General features: G+C 50.8%; 1 long non-coding RNA gene across 2 annotated transcripts; it reads right to left on the bottom strand.

Moving 5' to 3' along the window:
- Positions 1-268: 268 nt before the first annotated feature.
- On the bottom strand, positions 269-22,951 carry LOC122460664. 2 transcript variants are annotated; one of them, XR_006282116.1, is made up of 4 exons: positions 22,826-22,951; positions 6,099-6,199; positions 5,571-5,693; positions 269-604 (listed from the first exon to the last, which is right to left on the bottom strand). It is a non-coding gene; the product is annotated as an uncharacterized LOC122460664 (long non-coding RNA). The 2 variants fall into 2 exon arrangements; XR_006282117.1 differs by having other exon boundaries at positions 6,134-6,199.

Here is a 22,951-nt window from a genome sequence, read left to right as displayed (position 1 = left end):
CACAAAAACTTCAATATCTTTATGAATAAATCAAACAATCCACATAATCCTAAGTACCTTAACAATTATTATGTAGTCTAAGATTGTCTTTAGCACCCATCCTGAAACAATACAAGCACATCAAAATGGCAATCTTTTCCTACTGGGCAAAATAGTTCCATATACTGTACATCTAATTGAGTAATATAATTAGAGACTATGCTATGAATACAGATTAAACATAATTTACAGCAGGTCCATTAAATTAAAATCAGGAATTGTTCAGGTTGTATTGAACCATTAATCTGTTACTGCAGAACAAATAATATGCATTCAATTATCCCCATTCAGAAAATGTTAAAAGGGGCATAAAATGGCTTGATTCAAATCCCAGTAGAGTAAAAGGAAAAATTACTATTACTTCAGTGGAAGTTAGAATAAGGCTCTAAAATAGTAACAAACCTAGGGACAGAGTGAAGGCTGTTTGTATGCTGAAGTTTAATCATTTGCATATATGAACTGGTTGGTGGCAGAATTCTTTAGCTTGTGATTTCCATAGCGCTTCCCCCCCCGCCCCATATGTTGAATGGTACTACTTCTTTTGAAATGAAGTTAGCAATTTTTCCTGCAAGATAAAGTTTTTGGAATTTGTATTCTTACTCTGTTGCATAAACAAGAGAAAGAGGCCAACCAGTAACAAAAGCTGTCTGCCAGTTACTGCCTTCACCAAATATATTTCAAACTCTTTTCAAATTGAGGTTAAACACATGCTATAATTATACTTGTCTTAATGCTGTTAAACATATGAATACATATAACCTAATTACACCTTCATTATAGGACTCAGTTACAGTATGCTGATAGAAGGGCTATTGTACTATGATTTCAAAGAGCTTTGTAATTCATCTCTTTTGTAAAAGATTACCTTAAAACTCTCTAAATGCTTAGCAGTTTTTAACCTATTCTTTGTCATTCATTGCAGGATAATAGTATTTTGCACAGCAATCAGCTGTTCCAGCAACAAAATCACAGACTATCAGACATTTTTCTTCTTGAGGCTTTGTTTTTGAAGTTGAAGGTACATTGGTTACAATAAGAGGAGCAAGAGGAAAAACCCAACAAGTTAAGCTAAAAGCCCTGTTATAACTGGGATGGAGCTCTGCCTTGATTAAAAGACTACCAGGAAGACATATTTTATAAAGAGTTAACAATTTCCTGTATTCCTTTGGACAGCTTGATGTTTAATTGAGTCTTCAGTTCCCAGGAATACAGGAAATTGTTACAGGATTGTAAACTTAAAGGAGCAGGGATATTGTCTTTTTTAAATTTATAAGGCACCAGTGCACCATGCATACCCATAACACTATATAAATAACAGTAACATTAAGTAGTGAATAAAATAGGTCCATATCAACTTGCCACATCTGAATCAAGTAAACATTTCAGCTGGTAGGACCATATTTATTGTATGTTCTTTGTACAGCCATTTACATTCTTTACCATAGTCTAGAATTGATGCTACATCTGGAAATGCTTAGGTGTGTGTAACATATGGAAGAAAGATGGGCCTAGCCCAAAAACTCACATCCAAACACTGGTGTGTTTAAAGTCTGGATGAGAATTTTGCACCTCAGGCCCTCTTACAAAGTAAACAGTGAGTTAAATGTAAAAGCAGAAACAATAGATGAGCGCTACCTGCTCCCTGCCAGGAAGACTTTTGTTTTGGAAGAGGATGGGGATGTTTCAGAGCACCCCCTCGCAATAACACCCAGCATGTGGTACCCAATCTGAGTTTGCATACAACAATATTTGGCCTATTTTAGCCATGGGGGTGACTTGGCCCTTGAGCCAAGGCACTTCAGAGAGTTCAATACTTTCTGGAGTCTCCTAGCCCAAGTTCGAAACAACATCAACACAAAAGTTTTCAGTCCCACTAGACTCAGCTTTCAGCCCCCTTCCCTAAGGGCAGGCTCTCAGCAACCTGTCTCACTGCCAGCTCCTGGATTCCAATCATCTATGTCAGGGCAACCCTCAGCTAGTTCCTATTTTGAGCCCAGCTTCTCATCTCACACCAAAGCAGGCTACCGTTCTCCTTCCCCAGCCAGTACTCAATGGTAAGGCTTTCCTTCTCAGTCAGCCCATCCACTCTCCTCCCCAGCCAGACTAACCACTGGGCTTTCTTCCTCTTAAATCCCACACCCCAGCACAGATGTAGCAGGGCAGGGCTAAATGAACAGCACGAAGTGGCCCAATGGCTTCCGGCCCTTAAAGGGGCAGGCCACCCTGTTCCATACACCCTTTCATTTGTCTCATGAGTAAGCTACTTATAAGGAACAAAAATTCTGACTACTCAGGGTCACACAAAAGCTGATCATTTTCCACAGAACGAATGGGATGAGCATCACTGTCCTGGCCAGTTCCTGGGTAACTACATTCTGGCTACCTAACAAGCCCCCTGCTGTTTCAATTGCATTGGGAATAGAAGAGGCTTGCAAGAACCAGTCTTGTTGACTAAAAGCAGCCATTCACTAGATCACAAAACAATAAAAAAAGACTGATCAAGTTAAAAACAAGCCATAGAAATAGATAGGTTTAAATTAAGACTAAATTTTACCTGGTTGCCACAATGACTTCCTCTTAGCAAACCATAGCCAGACTAGTTCCCTCAGCACTGCCTCATTGTTTGATAGTCCTTTATTATTTCCCTGTCTGACATCAGTTATTGCCATCAATAGAGGTACGGAGACCTCTAACAGCTGAGTATCTGAGAGAGTGCTTTGCTGCAGAATTTCCCTTACAAATTCTTTGTGCACAAACTCTTGCTTGGGGTTAAATTCCATTGTCTCAGAACATGAGTCATAATCAGAGGTGTGGCTGTACTGAAACCTGGTCCTATAAAGGTGGCTAATTTATTATCTAAATAGTTGAGGAACACCTAGCTTTCTTCATGAAATACTCTTCCATTAGGACTTAAATCACATGGGCTTTTGAAAATCCAAACCATGCTCTACCCATCTTCATGCCCTAATTACCTTAATTATCCTACATTCTAATTCTACCCTACCCTACATTCTAATTACCCTACATGGGTGCTCCATGGGCAAGATGAAGTATATATGGCCCAGGATGAGGCATGAACATGGCCCCAGTGTTTGTAAGATAACTTAGAGTTCAACTAGCTAAAGAACCCTAAATAAATGGGATATTATTTTCATTTCAGTCATTTTTATAATGTTTACATAACACATATTAAGAAACAAATATAAGACTAACATCTCTTGGGCAGGAACTACTATAATGTTATGTTTAAACAACATCGAACTCTGAACCTTGATAGGGCCTCTAGGTGCTACCACAACACAAGTAACACTAATAATGATGGAACAGCGCCTAAGGTCATTTGGCCTTGATAATCATCATCATTTTGGCATCAATTAGCAAATATTTAAGCACATGCTGAAGTTCAATTGAAGTCCATGGAACTTCAGCAAAATGCTTAGACATGCTTAACTTTAAGCAAGTACTGTCAGTCCATCCCTCTTCAGAAAAACACTTAAGCACATACTTATATTTGAGCACGTGCTTAAGTGTTTTTCTGAAGGGGGATGGACTGAAAGTACATGCTTAAAGTTAAGCATGTCTAAGCATTTTGCTGAAGAGCAGCCAGTGTACAGTGTAGCTAAGGATAAAAAGTATCAGGTATATTTAGGATATAGAGGTGAACTATAAGTATTAATTAATGTTGCAACATAGGACCTACAGACCCCAGGCCTGTAAGATATTTAGTTTAGCCAAATTAGGCCTTAGGATAAGTTAGCATAAGTAATAAATCTTCTGAACTTGTGTTTGTGTTGTGATATGCTGATGTTTTGAAAGTTGCTCGGTTTGAATAATGTCTGAGTAGACAATAGACACCACAAAATGACCATTGGTAGCAGAGGTGAAATGGTAGAGACATCCTTAACTACCTGTTATTATGGTTATAAGGTGACAAATGCTAATGAATGTAAGGGAAACTAACAAGTTAACCTATCAAAAACAGGGCACCCCAAAGTAGTCAGGTGTGAAAGTTCAAGGAAGAAAAAAAGTGTTAAAATCTTCATGAATGTTTGAACCCCAGTAGGCATCACTAACACATTATAAAAGTTGTATCCTGGCCTTTGTGTGGTGGTGGGGAAGATGCCAGGATGACAACCACTGATGATGGTGAGGATGAGGACTAACACATCCAGTTTTTCCACAGAGCAGGGTGTGAGTAATGCAAATATTATGCATTCTGTATTGGTCTCTCTCTCCTTTACCAGATTGCAGTGAGTGTATTGTTTTGATGGTTAATAAAAGTAATTTTTATAGAAAGAGCAGTATGTAGTCTCTGTTGTGCAGCATGGGGTCCCTCTTCTTTTGATAACCTCTCCACTGTAGTTGACCTTAGGGGCTAAACTCTCAAAGATTACAGTAGATGAAAACCCCTCACCTTGGGGTTGATAATTGGTTAAAGTAACCAAGAACTATAGTTAAGGCTACAATAGCCACTGCAAGAGTATTCTTGTTTGCCTTTTCCAGATTTAAGTTGTATGAATTTGCTTGATATTTTTCTGTGTCTGAGTTACCCAGCTCTGATCGGTGTGCTTTCGGTAGGGCATTAGGCTGGCTCGGGTCCCCACATCTCTACCAATAAGTCTGTTTTAATGAGGACTGAGGGTACATAACACAGCTCACTTCCATTTGTTGATGCTTCTCACCTGATTCAACGAGTGACCAAACACTCTGTTCACAGATCTCAGAGAATTTGGCCGTCCAAATACAGAAACCTTCAAAAGAAATCGCATGTTACCAGACTGCCTTGTAGACATAGTTCTAACTAATCCTTCTCAACTATAAACTGTAGTTGCAGAAAGACATGGCCTGCAACTAGCAAGGTGATCATAATAATTATAGTGAGTTATTCAAAGATACATGGAAAGTTAGAAGGGCCAAATTCTGCTCTCAGTTACAGTTGCGCAGTCCAAGTTATGTGGTTGTAATTAAGCAGAAGTTGTCCCCCAAAATTCAGAATTCAATAGAAAAAATAGGACTGTAGATAATTATTGCTAATAGTACAGTCTGTTTCAATATGGGAGCAGCAGTATTTAGGGGTAATAAAAAACACATTATTTTGTCCAGGGTGACCTTGCCTTGCTTGTCCATGGTCTCTATCCGTCTGTCGTATTGTGATGTAAGGGTTGCAATCATAGGAATAGAATTAAAGGCCAAATTGCGGCTGCCCCAGTGTACGTGAACTAGATGAACGAGGAGACAGAGGAAGCCCCTTAGCTCTAAGTGTTCAGATACCACAATGGCCATCGTAAAACCCTAATAGGTAATTACACCTGTGCAAGAAAGTATTGATAATGGAGCTGTACTCCCTCTTCACATAGGTTCACCAGCACTATCAGTGTGAAGGACCTAGAATAGATGTTTTAGAAGTATGTTCATATGGTTTATATTTAATAATACTCTTGAATATTTGTTTACTGTTGCTTTGGTTAATGGTGATATACATTATGTAATAAGAGAAATGGAATCTGCTCCATTAAGAATAGGACAGGTACATGGTGAGTGAGCCCTTTCAGGGGCTGGAGTGTTCAGAGTGTGCACTGCTGCTGCTATTGCTTTTGAAAGACGAGGCTGGCTTGTAGCTGGGCACTGCTGTGGCCGCGGTCTACAAGGAGCTCCTAAAGAAAAGGATTTGAATTCCTAGAATAAATAAAGGTCCCCTTGAAAAGCTGAGTCTTGTTTTAAGGGCATTTTGAAAATATGGCCAGGGAGCCACGCAACTTGTACCTAGAAGGTAGCACTAGGCAGTGGGAGGAAGGGTACAATACACATCTGTGTTGAGGGGTAAAAATGGCTTTAAACCACCTTTGCATTTCCCCAGTCCTGAGGCCGCCAGGTGCCTGTCCAGTCCGTGATCTTAAATAGTTAAGACATAGCAGCTTTAACAGAAGAGAGAATCCAGACCGTTATGCCTGCCTCTGCCTCACTCCTACAGCCAATCTCAGCTACATATTGGGAAAGCAAGGACACTGAACCATCTGAATTGGATGCAAATGAGACACAGAGGTGTGTAGGTCACTCACAAACTGATGAAATAAATCAGCTCAAAGCATTATACCATCTCCATTGTTGAGTCACATACAAGATGAACAGGAGTGATGATAGAATAGAACCTTGCAGATTCCTATAAAAAACAGGGACAATCTCTTTTGGAACAGATAACAGAAAACAACGCTTTCAGTACATGTACACTAGATGTTGAGGTCGAATTTAGCAGCATTAAATCGATTTAACCCTGCACCCGTCCACATGACAAAGCCCTTTTTTTCGACTTAAAGGGCTCTTAAAATCGATTTCCTTACTCCACCCCCGACAAGGGGATTAGTGCTGAAATCGGTTTTGCTGGGTTGAATTTGGGGTACTGTGGATGCAATTAGACGGTATTCCATTGTGACCGCTCTGGACAGCACTCTCAACTCAGATGCACTGACCAGGTAGACATGAAAAGGCCCGCAAACTTTTGAATTTCAATTTCCTGTTTGGCCAGTGTGGCAAGCTGCAGGTGACCATGCAGAGCTCATCAGCAGAGGTGACCATGATGGAGTCCCAGAATCTCAAAAGAGCTCCAGCATGGACCAAACGGGAGGTATGGGATCTGATTGCTGTATGGGGACAGGAATCTGTGATATCAGAACTACGTTACAGTTTTCAAAATGCCAAAACATTTGTCCATATCTCCCAGGGCATGAAGGACAGAGGCCATAACAGAGACCTGAAGCAGTGCCGCATGAAACTTAAGGAGCTGAGGCAAGCCTACCAGAAAACCAGAGAGGCGAATGGCCGCTCCAGGTCAGAGCCCCAAACATGCCGCTTCTATGATGAGCTGCATGCCATTTTAGGGGGTTCAGCCACCACTACCCCAGCCTTGTTTGACTCCTTCAACGGAGATGGAGGCAACATGGAAGCAGGTTTTGGGGACGAGGAAGATGATGATGATGAGGTTGTAGATAGCTCACAGCAAACAAATGGAGAAACCGGTTTTCCCGACAGCCAGGAACTGTTTCTCACCGTGGACCTGGAGCCAGTACCCCCCACCCCGAACCCACCCAAGGCTGTCTCCCGGATCCTCTGGTGAGTGTACCTTTTAAAATACTATACAAGGTTTAAAAGCCAGCATGTTTAATGATTAATTTGCCCTGGCATTCATGGCTCTCCTGGATATATTCCCAAAGCCTTTGCAAAAGGTTTCTGGGGAGGACAGCATTATTCCATCCACCATGGTAGGACACTTTACCACTCCAGGCCAGTAGCACGTACTCGGGAATCATTGTAGAACAAAGCATTGCAGTGTATATTTGCTGGCGTTCAAACAACATCCGTTCTTTATCTCTCTGTGTTATCCTCAGGAGAGTGATATCATTCATGGTCACCTAGTTGAAATAGGGTGCTTTTCTTAAGGGGACATTCAGAGGTGCCCGTTCTTGCTGGGCTGTTTGCATTTGGCTGAACAGAAATGTTCCCCGCTGTTAGCCACGTGGTTGGGGGAGGTAAAATGCTGTTAACTTTACATACATAGCACATGTGCTTTCGTTACAAGGTCGCAAGGTTTACCGTGAAAGAATGTACCCATTGTTCTATAAAATGTGTCTTTTTAAATACCACTGTCCCTTTTTTTTTCTCCACCAGCTGCACGTGTTTCAAGGATCACAGGATCTTCTCCTTCCCAGAGACTAGCGAAGATTAGAAGGCAAAAAAACCGCACTCACAATGAAATGTTCTCTGAGCTCATGCTGTCCTCTCACACTGACAGAGCACAGACAAACGCATGGAGGCAGACAATGTCAGAGTGCAGGAAAGCACAAAATGACCGGGAGGAGAGGCGGCAGGCTGAAGAGAGTAAGTGGCAGGATGAAGAGAGGGCTGAAGCTGAAAGGTGGTGGCAGCATGATGAGAGGAGGCAAGATTCAATGCTGAGGCTGCTGGAGGATCAAACTGATATGCTCCAGCCTTTGGTTGAGCTGCAGGAAAGGCAGCAGGAGCACAGACCGCCGCTACAGCCCCTGTGTAACCAACCGCCCTCCTCCCCAAGTTCCATAGCCTCCTCACCCAGACGCCCAAGAACGCGGTGGGGGGCCCTCCGGCCACCCAGCCTCTCCACCCCAGAGGATTGCCCAAGTAACAGAAGGCTGGCATTCAATAAGTTTTAAAGTTTTAAACTTTTAAAGTGCTGTGTGGCCTTGTCCTTCCCTCCTCCACCACCCCTCCTGGGCTACCTTGGTAATTATCCCCCTATTTGTGTGATGAATTAATAAAGAATGCATGAATGTGAAGCAACAATGACTTTATTGCCCCTGCAAGCAGTGATCAAAGGGAGGTGGGGAGGGTGGTTAGCTGACAGGGAAGTAGAACCAAGGGGCGGGGGGTTTCATCAAGGAGAAACAAACAGAACTTTCCCACCTTAGCCTGGCCAGTCACGAAACTGGTTTTCAAAGCTTCTCTGATGTGCACCGCACCCTCCTATGCTCTTCTAACCGCCCTGGTGTCTGGCTGTGCGTAACCAGCAGCCAAGCGATTTGCCTCAACCTCCCACCCCACCATAAATGTCTCCCCCTTACTCTCACAGATATTGTGGAGCGCACAGCAAGCAATAATAACAGTGGGAATATTGGTTTCACTGAGGTCTAACTGAGTCAGTAAACTGCGCCAGCACACTTTTAAATGTTCAAATGCACATTCTACCACCATTCTGCACTTGCTCAGCCTGCAGTTGAACAGTTCCTGACTACTCTGCAGGCTGCCTATGTATGTCTTCATGAGCCATGGCATTAAGGGGTAGGCTTGGTCCCCAAGGATAACTATAGGCATTTCAACATCCCCAATGGTTATTTTCTGGTCTGGGAAGAAAGTCCCTTCCTGCAGCTTTTGAAACAGACCAGAGTTCCTGAAGATGCGAGCGTCATGTACGTTTCCCGGCCATCCCACATTGATGTGGTTGAAACGTCCCTTGCGATCCACCAGTGCTTGCAGCACTATCGAAAAGTACCCCTTGCAGTTTATGTACTCGCTGCCTTGGTGCTCTGGTGCCAAGATAGGGATATGGATTCCATCTATGGCCCCACCACAGTTAGGGAATCCCATTGCAGCAAAGCCATCCACTATGACCTGCACATTTCCCAGGGCACTACCCTTGATATCAGCAGATCTTTGATTGCATTGGCTATTTGCATCACAGCAGCCCCCACAGTAGATTTGCCCAGTCCAAATTGATTCCTGACTGACTGGTAGCTGTCTGGCATTGCAAGCTTCCACAGGGCTATTGCCACTCGCTTCTCAACTGTGAGGGATGCTCTCATCTTGGTATTCTTGCGCCTCAGGGCAGGGGAAAGCAATTCACAAAGTTCCATGAAAGTGCCCTTACGCATGCGAAAGTTTCGCAGCCACTGGGAATCATCCCAGACCTGCAACACTATGCGATCCCACCAGTCTGTGCTTGTTTCCTGGGCCCAGAATTGGTGTTCCACCGCATGAGCCTGCCCCATTAGCACCATGATGCCCACATTGCCAGGGCACGTGGTTTGAGAGAAGTCTGTGTCCTTGTCCTCATCACTCTCGTAACTGCGCTGACGTTGCCTACTCGCCCGGTTTTGCTTTGCCAGGTTCTGGTGCTGCATATACTGCTGGATAATGCGTGTGGTGTTTAATGTGCTCCTAATTGCCAAAGTGATCTGAGCGGGCTCCATGCTTGCCGTGGTATGGTGTCTGCACAGAAAAAAGGCGCGGAATGATTGTCTACTGTTGCCCTGATGGAGGGAGGGGCGATTGATGACATGGCTTACAGGGTTGGCTTACAGGGAATTAAAATCAACAAAGAGGGTGGCTTTGCAAGAAACTGAATGGCCGCCTCAAGGATAGAACTCAAAACCTCAAGGATAGAACTCAAAACTGGGTTTAGCAGGCCATTGATTTCACAGAGGGAGGGAGGGAGGAGAAAATGAATACAAAACAAATCAGGTCTATTTTTTGTTTTGAGCCACTTCATCTATCTTTATACATCTTGCTGGCAGCAGACTGTGCAGTACGACCGCTAGCCATTGTCACCTCCTGGGTGCTCGGCAGAAGACGGTGCAGTATGACTGCTGGCCATCATCTTCCCCTGGCTGCAGATTAAAAGACAGTGCACTGCCGGTAGGACTCAATCGCCATGAGACGAAATAAGGAAAATGACCTGACTGATTCACTCCCATGTTTGCCCAGGCACCTGGTTAAAAGAGCACCCAGGACTACGTCGACGACGGCTACCAGTCATACTGCACTGTCTGCTGCCAAAAGGCAATAAACTGCTGCTGTGAAGCAATGTAGTACCACGTCTGCCAGCACCCAGGAGACATACGGTGATGGTTAGCTGAGTGGGCTCCACGCTTGCCGTGGTATGGCATCTGCACGGGTAACTCAAGAAAAAAGGCGCAAAACGATTGTCTGCCCTTGCTTTTACGGAGGGAGGGAGGGAACAGGGGCCTGATGATATGTACCCAGAACTACCCATGACAATGTTTTATCCCCATCAGACTGGGATGTCTACCCAGAATTCAAATGTGCGGTGGAGACTGCGGGAACTGTGGGATAGTTATGCACAGTGCAAAGCTCCGGAAGTCGATGGTTGCCTCGGTACTGTGGACACAGTCTGCCGACTACATGCACTTAGAGCATTTGTGTGGGGACACACACACTCAACTGTATAAAAACGCTTTCTACAAAACCAACTTCTATAAATTCGACCTAATTTCACAGTGTAGATGTACCCTCAGAAAGGAAAGAATAGGCCCACACAAAACTTTCTACACCAGCTAGAGTCTTCAGACAAGTCAACAAATCCTCAAGGACAATGGTATAGTTCCTAGGCTGCAGACAGATCTCAAAGAAACAGCATGGACACCTGAACTTTGTCCTTTCCAAGGAGGAGATCACCAACCTGCAAGTCTAGACGAGTCGCTGCATCATGCCCAAGTCTGGAGCCAGACAGAACAGGATCAAATAGATCGGTCAAAAACATTCTGTTGGGAAAACATACTATCAAAACTTCAGGAATATGTCAATTTTGACAAAATTTTGTTTTGGAAAAAAATTGAGTCTTCAAAATACATGGATACAATGGCTAAAACTTTCATGTAGGCCAGCAGTCAGGTTGCATGGAGGACAAATACATATATGTAAATTCCCACAAAAAGCCCATGGGAGTGAGTGTAGGAGGTGAAAATTTTACTCTAAATTCCCTCAGACCCCATGAGCCCAATTTGCCTCCCTTAGCCCCAAAACAACTCCCATCTCTCCCCCCTAAAAGCACCACCTTTTAACACAGGGGTGGGCAAACTATGGCCCGCAGGCCACATCCAGCCCATCAGACCATTTAATCCGGCCCTCAGCTCCAGCTGGGGAGCAGGGTCAGGGGCTTGCCCCACTCCACGCGGCTCCCAGGAAGCAGCCAGCATGACCCCCCCTCCAGCTCCTATGTAGTATGCGGTGGCATGGCCAGGTGTCTCTGCATGCTGCCCTGTCCACTAGCGCCGTCCCCGCAGCTCCCATTGGCCACAGTTCCCGGTCAATGGGAGCTGCAGGAGTGGCGCCTACAGATGTGGCAGTGCAGAGAGCCACCTGGCCACGCCATCTGGAGCCTGCACCCCTGAGACCACCTCCCCCCCACGCCCCAATCTCCTGCCCCGATCCCCTCCCACCCTGCAAACGCCTCGGTCCCAGACTCCCAGCCCAGAGCCCCCTCTTGTACCCCAAGCCCCTCATCCCCAGCCCCACCCCAGAGCCCACACCCCCAGCCAGAGCCCTCCCCTCCCTCCCCTATGCCTCAACAGCCTGCCCCATCCCTGATCCCCCTCCCACCCTCCGAACCCCTCGGCCCCACCCCGAGCACCCTCCTGCACCCCAACCTCTCCAGCTCCACCCCGAGCCCCCTCCTGTACCTGAACTTCTCATTTCTGGCCCCACCCCACAGCCTGAACCCCCATCTGGAGCCCTCATCCTATCCCACACCCCTTCCCTCAATTTCATGAGCATTCATGGCCCGCCACACAATTTCCATACCCTGATGTTGCCCTCCGGCCAAAAAGTTCTCCCACCCCTGTTTTAACATCTAATTTGATTGCAAGGAGAGTTTTGTGAAAACCTGGAAACTCTCCTAAGCACTGAAAGCAAGACCAGATGAAATATGAAACACTGGCAACCTGCAAACAATGGGATTGTTTAAAAAATCAATAAAAACACAGGGCCAAGAAGAGAAGTGTACTGGGATTTTAGTATCAACTGTGTCTTACAGATTTGTGCATCTTTCCCATGTTAATTTGATATTCCCTTGTTAATTTGATAAAAAACTGAACTGAAGATAAGAGCAAGATGTTTGATACTGCAAATACTGTATAAAGACTTAGCATATGACAGCCCATCCATCAAGCACCAAAAAGAGACTACTGGTAGAGAATCAATTTCTTTCCATAACATAGAAATGTTACTGAGAAGTTCTCTACCAGTAGTCTCTTTTGGTGCTTGATGGATGGGCTATCATATGCTAAGTCATATAATATATATAATATAAAATACTGTGGCACGGCAAGGCCAGATGGCTATGGAAGAGTAGTATTATTGGGATCCGGGAAGTGATAAAGGATCCCCCCCAGCCTAGAAAGGGGATCCACAGGACCTAGATTCCAATTAATTTTGGGGGACAACTAATGAAATAACAGGGACGGGGTGTGGTTTAAGGGTCAAACGAAGGGAACCGGACGGGGACAATGAGCAGAGAAGCCTGGACAGCGCCCACTGCTCCTCAAAGGCGTCAAGGGAGTCAGAGGACACTGCCCAGAGGAACTCTGCCCAGATACGTGAACAGACCGAGGATCGGAAATAGGCCCCACAGTCACAGGGGACTCCATCGGCCAACCTCCTCACTCTGGTTTTATAGATGGCCATTTTAGCTAGGGCCAGGAGGAGGTTGACCAGGAGATCCCGTGACTTTGTGGGGCCACGGATAGGGAGTGCATAAATAAGAAGGTGAGGGGAAAAGTGCAACCAAAAGCGTAATAAAATATTGGTGAGGAGCTGGAATAGGGGCTGCAGCCTGGCACACTCCAGGTATATATATGCCAGGGTTTCCCTCATGCCGCAAAAGGGGCAGGTGTCTGGGATTGAGGTGAACATGCGCCAAGTACACGCCTGTGCTCACGGCTCCGTGAAGGAGCCGCCAACTGACATCCCTGGTGGGTCTCGGGACTAAGGGGAGTATAGGCTGGCCCACCGGGGCTCCTCACCCTCCAAAGGTGGCAGGAGGTCCCGCCATTTTGTATCGGGGCGGGACACGAGGGTGCGGGCGTGAAGGGTGTGGAGCACGAGCGTGTAGAGATGTTTTCTTGGCGCAGTTTGGAAGCAGACCGGCTGCATCTCGTGCAGCCGGCTTCTAGTGAAGGGGTGAAGGGGTCGGTTGGGTCCACGGGGCAGGGGTCCAATTAAAAGGTCCGGCGGGCCTGGGGTAACGGGTGGGTGGGGCATGCCCTCGTGCAGGATCCGGTCGAGATGAACCCGAGCAGCGGACGGCTAAGTGGCCTTCACCTCCTGAAGTATGCGCCGGGAAGTAAAAGGTCTGGAAAGCCCCATGCGCTGAGCGAGCGTCAGGGGATCCAGCCAGTTTCCCCAGTCACAGTCCAGGAGGTCTCCGACTCTTGTGACCTCTGCCAGGACCAACCTCTGGTACACCGAGCGGGACTCCGCCACCTGCACACGGAGCTGGGGGTTGTGTAGCAGGGGCTCTGCAAGGAGATCTGTCCCCTCGGTGGCCGCCACGGACCTGGTCGTTGTAAAGAGTTTCCAGGTCTGGAGGAGGTCCTGGTAGAAGAGCGGCAGCCCAGAGAGGCCTCGCGGAAGGCCTCTCGGCTGGAGATAAAGGAGCTGCCGGTCGTATCGGAGCCCTCGGAAGCGGCGCAGGAAGGCGTGCGCCAATATGCTCCACACCGGACTACCTGCACCATAAAGGAGCCTCTGCAGGCCTGGAAGTGGAAGACATGGACCTGAGTAAGCGGACATTTCAGGCCCTGCCCTCCCTCCTCCAGGGGTAGATGAAGAACCCCTGCAGGGACCCAGTGCAGTCCTGACCAAAAGAACTCCAGAATCAATGTCCGGAGGTTGGCCAGGAAACCCAGGGCAGGGACCAGGGTGTTGAGCCGGTACCAGAGCATGGACAGGACTAGTTGATTAATTACCAGTGCTCTCCCTCGAAGGGAGAGGCACCGGAGTAGTCCTGTCCATTTCCGGAGCCGCTCTATCACCCCGCCCTCTAAATTTTGCCAGTTCTCCGGTGGAGAGGGATGCGTGGCAGAAAGGTAAACGCCCAGATAGAGCAGCGGACCCGTGCTCCACCGGATGGCCTGAAGCATGGGTGGGAGGGAGCTCGCCTGCCACCAGTCCCCTACCACCAAGCCAGAGCTCTTCACCCAGTTGACCCGCGCGGAGGAGGCTGCCGAATAGATGGCCTGGCAAGCCTCCACCCGCGCCAAGTCACCCGGGTCCTGGACCATGAGGAGCACATCATCAGCGTACGCCGACAGGACCAGCCGCAGCTCCGGCTCCCGCAGCACCAACCCTGTCAACCTCCTTCAGAGGAGACAGAGGAAGGGCTCGATCGCCAGAGCGTACAGCTGGCCTGAGAGGGGGCACACCTGCCGTACTCGCCCGAAGCTGACCGGTTCGGTCAGGGTCCAGTTGAGCCTGACCAGACACTCTGCGGAATCGTACAGTACCTGGAGAAAATGCACAAACCTGGGTCCGAAGCCAAACGCCTGCAGAGTGCTCGGAAGATACCCGTGATCCACCCTGTCGAATGCCTTCTCCTGATCTAAGGACAGGAGGGGGAACGACAGACCATCCCTACACCCAAGTTCCAATAGGTCCCAGACCAGATATAGGTTGTTGAAGATGCTGCGGCCTGGGACGGGTGTAAGTCTGGTCTGGGTGGACCACGTCCGCCAGCACGGACCCTAGTCACAGCGAGATGGCTTTTGCCACAACTTTGTAGTCTGTGCTGAGGAGCGAGACGGGATGCCAATTTCGTAAATCGCGGGGATCCCCCTTCTTTGGCAATAAGGCCAGCACGGCTCGCCTGCATGAAAGAGGAAGGACCCCGCTCTGCAAAGACTCAGCCCAGACGGTGACTAGGTCTCGGCCCAGGCCATCCCAGAACACGCGGTAGAACTCCATGGTCAGCCCCTCCATGCCCGGAGATTTATTGGTGGGCATGCGACGGAGGGCTTCCGAGAACTCGGCCAGAGTGAGAGGCAACTCTAGCTGGTCTCGGTCGCCCGCGCTGACTGTCGGGAGCTCCACCCACAGCACTCTGCAAGCGTTAGGATCGGTCGGATCCAGGGAGAAAAGGCTTGCGTAGAAGGCTCTCGCCCTCCCGCACATCTCCACCGGATCTGTGAGGGGGGTGCCATCTTCTGCCAGTAGGCAGATGACATGTTTTTTAGCCCCGCTCTTTTTCTCCAGGGTGTAGAAGAAGCGGGAGCCGCGATCCATCTCCCGAAGGAGACCGGATGCGGGATCGAACAAAGGCACCCCGGGCCCGATGGTCCTCGAGGGTCCGGAGCTCCTCCCGCTTCTCCCGGCACGCTCCGCAGAGGGGTGGATCCTCGGGGCTGGCGGCCAGACGCCTCTCCAGCTCTAAGACATCCCGTTCCAACTGCTCTATCGCCGCATCCCTCCGTCAGCTGGCATCCCGGGTGTAGTCGCGGCAGAAGAGCTTGGTGCACACCTTCCGTAGGTCCCACCACTGCCGCGCCGAGGGAAAGGCATGCCGCTGCCCTCGCCAGGCCAGCCAGAACTCCCGGAAGGATGCCATGAACCCTGCATCCTCCAGCAAGCTGTTGTTAAAATGCCAATAGGTCGGCCCCGGCCTCTCCGCGCAGAGGGAGGCTGTCACGGTGGCTATATGATGGTAAGAAAATGGGGCCGGCCAGATGCTGGAGGAGTGGACTCGTGAAAGATGAAAGCGTGATAAATAAATGCGGTCCAACCGGGAGTGGCGCGACCGATGGGCCTCCACCCGGACAAAGGTGAACGTGGAAGTGTCATCCGGGTGGTGGTCGCACCAGACGTCCACCAGGGAGTGGTGTTCGACTATCTCCTGGAGGATGGCAACGGCAGCCGGGCTCTGCTCGGTCCCCGAGCGGTCCCGCTCCTCAAGGGTGATGTTAAAGTGCCCTCCCAGGACCAGGCATTCCTGAGGATCCAAGGTGCCGAGGAAGGCGGACGCTTGCTGATAGAATTGCAGCCGCTCTGGGCTCGCTGCTGGGGCACAGATGTTGACGAGGTTGACTACCAGCCCCTCCATGCGGACCCGGAGGTGCAGCAGGCGACCCGGCACAATCTCGGCGACCCCCAGCACCTCGGGCCGTAGGTCGGGGGAGAACAGGGTCGCCACTCCAGCTGTACGAACTGTGAGGTGGCTAAAGTAGACCCTGTCCCCCCAATCCAGCCGCCAGCTGTCTTCGGCGGTCGGATCCGTATGGGTCTCCTGCAGGAAAACCACAAAGTACCTCCCCTCTCGAAGGAATGGGAGCACCTGGGACCTGCGGAGACACATCCTACAGCCACGGGTGTTCAATGTTGCGATGGTAAAGGGTGCCATGAGGAGGGCTGGGGGGGATCCTCACCGGCAGGGACGCTCGTGGCTCCCGGCGGGCCGCGCAGCAGTCCGTGACCCACCCCGTAGGTGAGTAAGGAGTCACGGAAGTGGCGGACCCGCTGGTAGGCCGCGGCGCCCTGCCTTCCGGTCCTTTTCCCCTCCCCCATGAGGGCCCTTGCGGCCCGGAGGATTTGATTAAAGTCCCCCCATCGCTGGAGGGCAAGCTGGACTTTGTTGCGGGAGCCACGGACGTCTTCTAGAAACTCCCGCAACTCCTCTCGCAGCGCATGGGGGGCTGGGGTTATGGTCTGGTTACTCCCCGACGGGGCCCTTGGTACAGGGGGCATAGGGTATAGGGGGCGGCGGAGGGTGGATAGCAGCCCCTGGTGGGTCGGGACGGGTAAACACAAAGGCCACTCCCTGGGAGTCATCTGTTGGAAAGGGGAAGGAGACAGTCCCAGGGGTGGCAATAATATCTCGGGAGGTGGGCGGGATAAGGGCAGGGGCAGGGGTAGAGGTGAGAGTCTGGGTCGGGAGAGGGCTTTCACTGATGCCGGGCGCAAGCTCTCTGGTGGATTTGGCAGCCACGGCATCAGGAGGTGGACTTTCTTTTGTAGGGTCCTCTCCCGGGAAAGAGGTCGAATGCTCCTCACCAGCGAGGGATGCCCCTGGTGGCTCAGGTTTCAGCCGCGTGGCACTGGCCGTCGCCTCAACTGGCTCGGCGGCTCTCAGCGGGGTGCCCTCTGCAGCCGGGTTGATGGAGGAGTCCAGGGGCTCCTCGGAGGTGGGAGCAGAAGCAACGGTTAGGGGGAGGGAACATGGGGAAAGGGGGGCTGGAGTGAAGTCGCCCAGATTGAGGCCCGCTGGCATAGGGTCGTCCTCCCCCTGGGTGACCGGGGTCAGACCCAGGGCCTTGATCTCTTCATATATAGATGGGAAGTTGTTTTCCGCTACCCCGGGATTCTCCCCACCGGCACCTGACGCGACGGTTGCTTCGGGGCACACTGGGGTTTCAGATGGTGCCTCGGGGGTCTTGGAGGGGAGGGACTCCCGTGGAGGGGAGATACTGCCTTCCAGTGCTGCCACATCTTCCCCAGCCGGCTCTGGTGGATGGAACACACCCGTGGGTAGAGCGGAAGGCTCAACATCAGTGCCCCCCTTCCTGGTCTTCCAGGGGGCCTCCGCGTCAGATGGGAGGAGCGGAGCTCGAGCCTTCCGCTTGCCCCGCTTCCCCTGGACTAGGGCCCAGCCCTCCATGGCATCATCCAGGGGCTGGCTAGCAGGGGTTGTGTCAGGGGGCAGAGGCGATGGCTCAGGGACTCGAGGGAGTAACGGTGGGGCGGCACAAGGGAGGGAAGATTCCCCTTGGGGCGGGCCCTCTCCCATGCTTGGCGGTGTCCCTGCCGCACCCTCTTCCACAGGCCCCGCCAGATTGCAAACAGCGGGGACGGGGTTCTCCCGCTCGTCTGGGCATAGTTGGGGAGGTGCCCCTTGGGCCTGAGCGGGAGCAATGGTGGACTGGGAAGGAGGAGGGGCGGTTTTGGGTGCCGGGCAGCCAGGGGCGTCGGCGATGACGGGGCCGGTGCCCTGCCGGGGCTCGGGGGTCCTGGATGCCCCTCCTTCCCGGGCCAGGGGGCAGTCCCTCCAGACGTGCCCCATCGCCCGGCAGAGGTAGCACCGGGCCTCCCCCATGGAATAATGCACCCGGTAATGGGCCCCCTGGTAGGGGACTAGGAAGGACCCCTCCAGTGCCTCTCCGTCGCACGCCGCTGGCGGAAGTTGAAGCTGCACTTGCCGGCGGAACGAGAGGACGTGACGGAGGGCGGGGTCTTTGCAGCCCAACGGGAGAGGGCTGATGACAGAGATGGGCTTCCCCAAGGTAGAAAGGGCGGGTAACAGGACGGCATTGGGGAGAAAGGGAGGGACGGAGGTCAGGACCAGGCGGACGCCCAGGTCCTCTTGCGGCTCTAAGGGGACGAACACGCCCCCCACCGCCAGGCCCTTCTCCACCGCCTCCTGGGCGGTGGCCTCCGATGCTAAGAAGAAGACGACCTTGCCATACATTTTGGAGGCCGCCACAATGGCCGTGGGCCCCACCACCCTCGCCAATGCCCGCACATAGGTCTACACGTGGGGTGAGGCGGGCACCAGGAGGCAACGGACGCCGTGCTTCCTGGTCATGGTGGGAAAGGGGCCCCGGCCACTATAGATGGTAGCAGAGGCGGTGGGCTGGAGAAACGATGTAGCGGCAGGTGCGGGGGCTGCCGCCATCTGGGCGTATGCTCTGGGGGCCGGGGGAGGGACACCTGCAGAGCTGATGGAGGGAACAGCGGGGAGGGGCGCCCCAGCTGGAGATGGGGCCGGGGCATTGGGGGCAACCCCTGCCATGGAGGGCCTGGTCTTTTTAGCGGGGCCCTTCCCCTTCTTCTTCCCCTGGCCCTTCCCGCCGGCTGGGGAGACTCCCCCCGAATCTGAGGGGGTGAGAGACGTGGCAGCAGTGGAGGTCACCCTGGTGCCCGTCGCTGCTGGTGTCCCAGCGGGGGCGGTGGCAGATGGTTTGGCAGCGGAGGTAGAAGCTTGGGGGGGTGACGGAGGGTTAGGCGGGGGAGGGGGAGCTCGGGCTGCTGGAGGGGTCCCACCCGTCTCATCCCCCGCCATCATGAGCAAGGAGGAAAGGGGGGACACCAAAAGGAGGAGGGGATAGGGGAAGCAGGTCGACCACTCCTCCCCGCTAGGCTGCAGGCAGGGGAGAAGGGTGCCAAAAGGGGTGGACTGGACGGGGGGCAATCAGGTGTTAGGGGTCAGTCACCGACACAAGGTGGAATTCCGGCTCCTCTTGGTGCACTAGGGGAGGGGGGGATACAGCAACATTGGGGGTGCAGTGAAGAGGGTTGTAACTGAAATGGGGAATTGCACAAGCACATGGGAAGGGGGCATGGGCACACGGAGCGAGGGGCTAAGCGGTCTGGAGTTAGGGCAGGGAAACCAAGGGGCTAGCTTCAGAGGCTAGGGCGGGGCAAACAAACAAAGGCTGCAGAAGGAAATGGGCGGGGCAGGCAAACAAACTGAAGCTAGTACGGGGGGCTGTGACAAAAGGGGGGGCAAAGCTACAAGTGGCAAATGGGGCAGGTTGTAAAGGGCAAAGCTGGGGGGTAGGCAGTCCGGGGGGGGGCACATGCGCCCACGTGCACTTGCACAAGTCTTTTTAAGCTGGCTGCTGCTTCTGGCCCAAAGGGTGGAAATAGGGCGTGGCAAGCCAAGCAAGCAGCTGAGTCCAGAGGCAAGAGCTGAGGCAGATGGTATACAGCCAGTGGGGGTGGTGGAGGGGGCAGTGGTGGTAGTAGTGATTGGGGTTTGGGGGACACACAGATGGATTGGGGGGCAGCTCCACGCCACACCCCCTGTGTCCCTGGTAACACAGTCAAGACCCCCACCACAAGAGCACAGTTTGAAAATTACTGTCTTAGGCCCCCTCCATGGTGGTCTGCAAAGGCTCTAGGTGCTCCCCCACTGGTAGATGGTCCTCTTCTTCTCCTCCTTGGGCTTCAGCAGCTCCAGGCAGCAGACTCCAGAGCAGCAGCAGCTCCAGGAACTCCAGGTGGTGGTCCAGGCAGGCAGAAAGGACCCTTCTCAGGTGGTGGTGGTGGTATCCACAACATCAGTGGCTGGGGTCCCTCACTCCTCCTCTCTGGGGAGTGGGCTAGCAGCCCCCTCCCCACCCCAGGGCTGCAGTTGGAGCAGTAGCAGCACCCAAGAGTGGGGGGTCCAGCAGCCAGGTAGCAGAGAACGGGGGGTGTCTGGCCCAGCCAGGGGAGCAGCTGGAGCAGCAGGGAGAGCTCAGGGCCCAGCAGCAGCAGGAGTAGCAGCTTCCCACCTCCCTCCAAGCTAGAAGGCTATGGGAGAGCAGTAGGAGAGAGAGAGAGAGAGATTCGCTCCAGGCTAAACAAATCCCGGGTACCAGAATAAGTGAAATGGCAGCTGCTCCAGGTCAATTAAGACACCTGGGGCCAATTAAGAACTTTCCAGAAGGCAGGGTTGATTGGGACACCTGAAGCCAATCAGGGGCTGGCTGAAACTAGTTAAAAGCCTCCCAGTCAATCAGGTGTCTGTGCATGTCAGGAGCTGTGGGAAGAAGTTGTGCGGTTGGAGAGGCTGAGTAGTACACACCATATCAGGCACAAGGAAGGAGGCCCTGAGGTAAGGGTGAAATGGAGCTTGAGGAAGTGAGGGCTGCTGTGGGGGAAGTAGCCCAGGGAATTGTACATGTCATGTTTCTAAAAGGTCAGCTACCATAGCTGATACTATTAGGGTCCCTGGGCTGGAGCCTGGAGTAGAGGGTGGGCCTGGGCTCCCCCCCACAACCTTTGCCCCTGATTAATCACTGAGACTGGGAGACAACAGAGACTGTGCAAGGAAGGATAACTTCTCCTCACCTCCGTCACTGGCTTAGGATGAAAATGGCTCAGTAGACTGTGACCCTTGTCTCTAGAGAAAGAAGGGTTACGTGGAGGGTCACAGTGAGCCTCTGAGGCTAGCAAAATCTGCCACGGGACCCACGGAGGCAAGGACAGAGCTTTGTCACAATACATATATATTAGGGAGAATGTGTTTGTGTGGGTGAGGGAAAATGTATATACTTATTGGGGAAAGAATTTCAATTCCAATAAGAATAATTTGTCTTGCAAAGTATTAATTGGTATTGTGTTACATTGCACCTTGTCACATTAGGTGACAAACAAAATATACTATACTACAGGAAGTTTTTCTGGGCCAAATTCTCTACTGTGCAAATGGGTGCAGTTCTATTCACTTTTCTGCTGAGGTAAATGGATGAAAACTTCAGAAAATTGGGTCCTGTGTGTTTCTGAAGCAACAGTTAAAAAAACCCAAGCTTTCCCCCCCTTCTCTTTTGGTATTTTTACTTTTAAACCACTGTATGTGTCACTGACAATAAATATTGTACTATGGGGTGTGTGATTAGCAGATCTCTTCTCACTTAATTATCCACACAAGACTACACTTGCCAGACAAAGAAGGGAGAAGGGCAACTGACTTTAATTGCAAATAATAGCAAGTAAAAGGTATCTGAGATCTGGGATATTTATATTCACTTAGGTGCTGCTGTAATGGATTGGATTTCAAAATAGTTTATGGGTCTGCCACAAAGCTGGAGTTAAGATATGAGAAAGAGGGGTTGTGCTTGCATGAGTGGGGGAAGCCATCTCACTGAGGCCTAGTGATAGGTGGCAATTAAAATAGGTGAACTTTTTAATTTTATTATTTAAAACAGAAAAGTAATTAGGTTATTTCATCACCTGGATCTGCTTGAAGCATGAAGTTAATGTGCTAGCTGCCAAGCCAAACAGAGAGAAAGTCAAGCCCCTAGAGAGAAGACTGTGCCTGGAATCTTCCAGATACTAAGGAAGAAAATTTCTAACCTCAGAGAAATTGTGCAGTTATTTCTCCATGAGGCTGATAGCTGAGGACAGAGGTGCCCCAGCCATGCCCCCTTTTTCTCTCGCTATGTCACCAACACCTGTGGTCAAGAGGGCACTGGTGTAGGATTGATTTTAGTTACATGGAGTTCTCAGCCCAGATGGAACAGTGGGTTGTTGCACTAGTCTCTCACTCATGGAGAGCCAGCTCCAACTCCTGACTAAGGCACAGTTGGAAGGGAGTCTGATGGTCACAGGTTAGGCACCAAAGGGCTCTGCCTGCATTGATCCCTTCATCTGTGCACCATCCTGTTGGGACTCCATGCAGAAAGGGTTTTTCAGAAATGGAGCTACAGCCCCCTGCAGCCATTTGTCCACACAATTTAGTAATCGTCTACACTTAAGGATGACACAGGCCAGAACTGGAGTGCAGAAAGTGAGAAAATTTTACACAACAACATGCCCATGCTATTCATGATCCTACTCAGTGTTTTTATTAGGACAGAGCAGCTACCTTATTCTTCTCAACTGATCACTTACCTTCTTTGATGGATGTAATTGGATGTATTGTAGCCCCACCTGGGGCATCCTCATGAGGCAGACCACAGCATGAAAGGCATGCTTGCCTCAGTTTCCCCTTTCAGAGTCCCCAGTAATTCTATGAAAGCTTATTCTCTAGTCCTCCTGCCTTCAACCCTACCTTCTGGCTTGGGAATGTCATCCAGAAAACCGCTGCTGCTGCTCTTCTTGCCTTCAGCCTTCCCTAAGTAAACACCTTCTACCTCTAACACCTCTCATCTGCCCTTCCTCACCCTCACTCAAGCAG

This window comes from Dermochelys coriacea, chromosome 6 (genome assembly GCF_009764565.3).
Source record: "Dermochelys coriacea isolate rDerCor1 chromosome 6, rDerCor1.pri.v4, whole genome shotgun sequence".
Lineage (NCBI taxonomy): Eukaryota > Metazoa > Chordata > Testudines > Dermochelyidae > Dermochelys > Dermochelys coriacea.
Note: the sequence above shows the minus strand (reverse complement) of the source record. Positions and strands in the feature narration are given on the sequence as shown.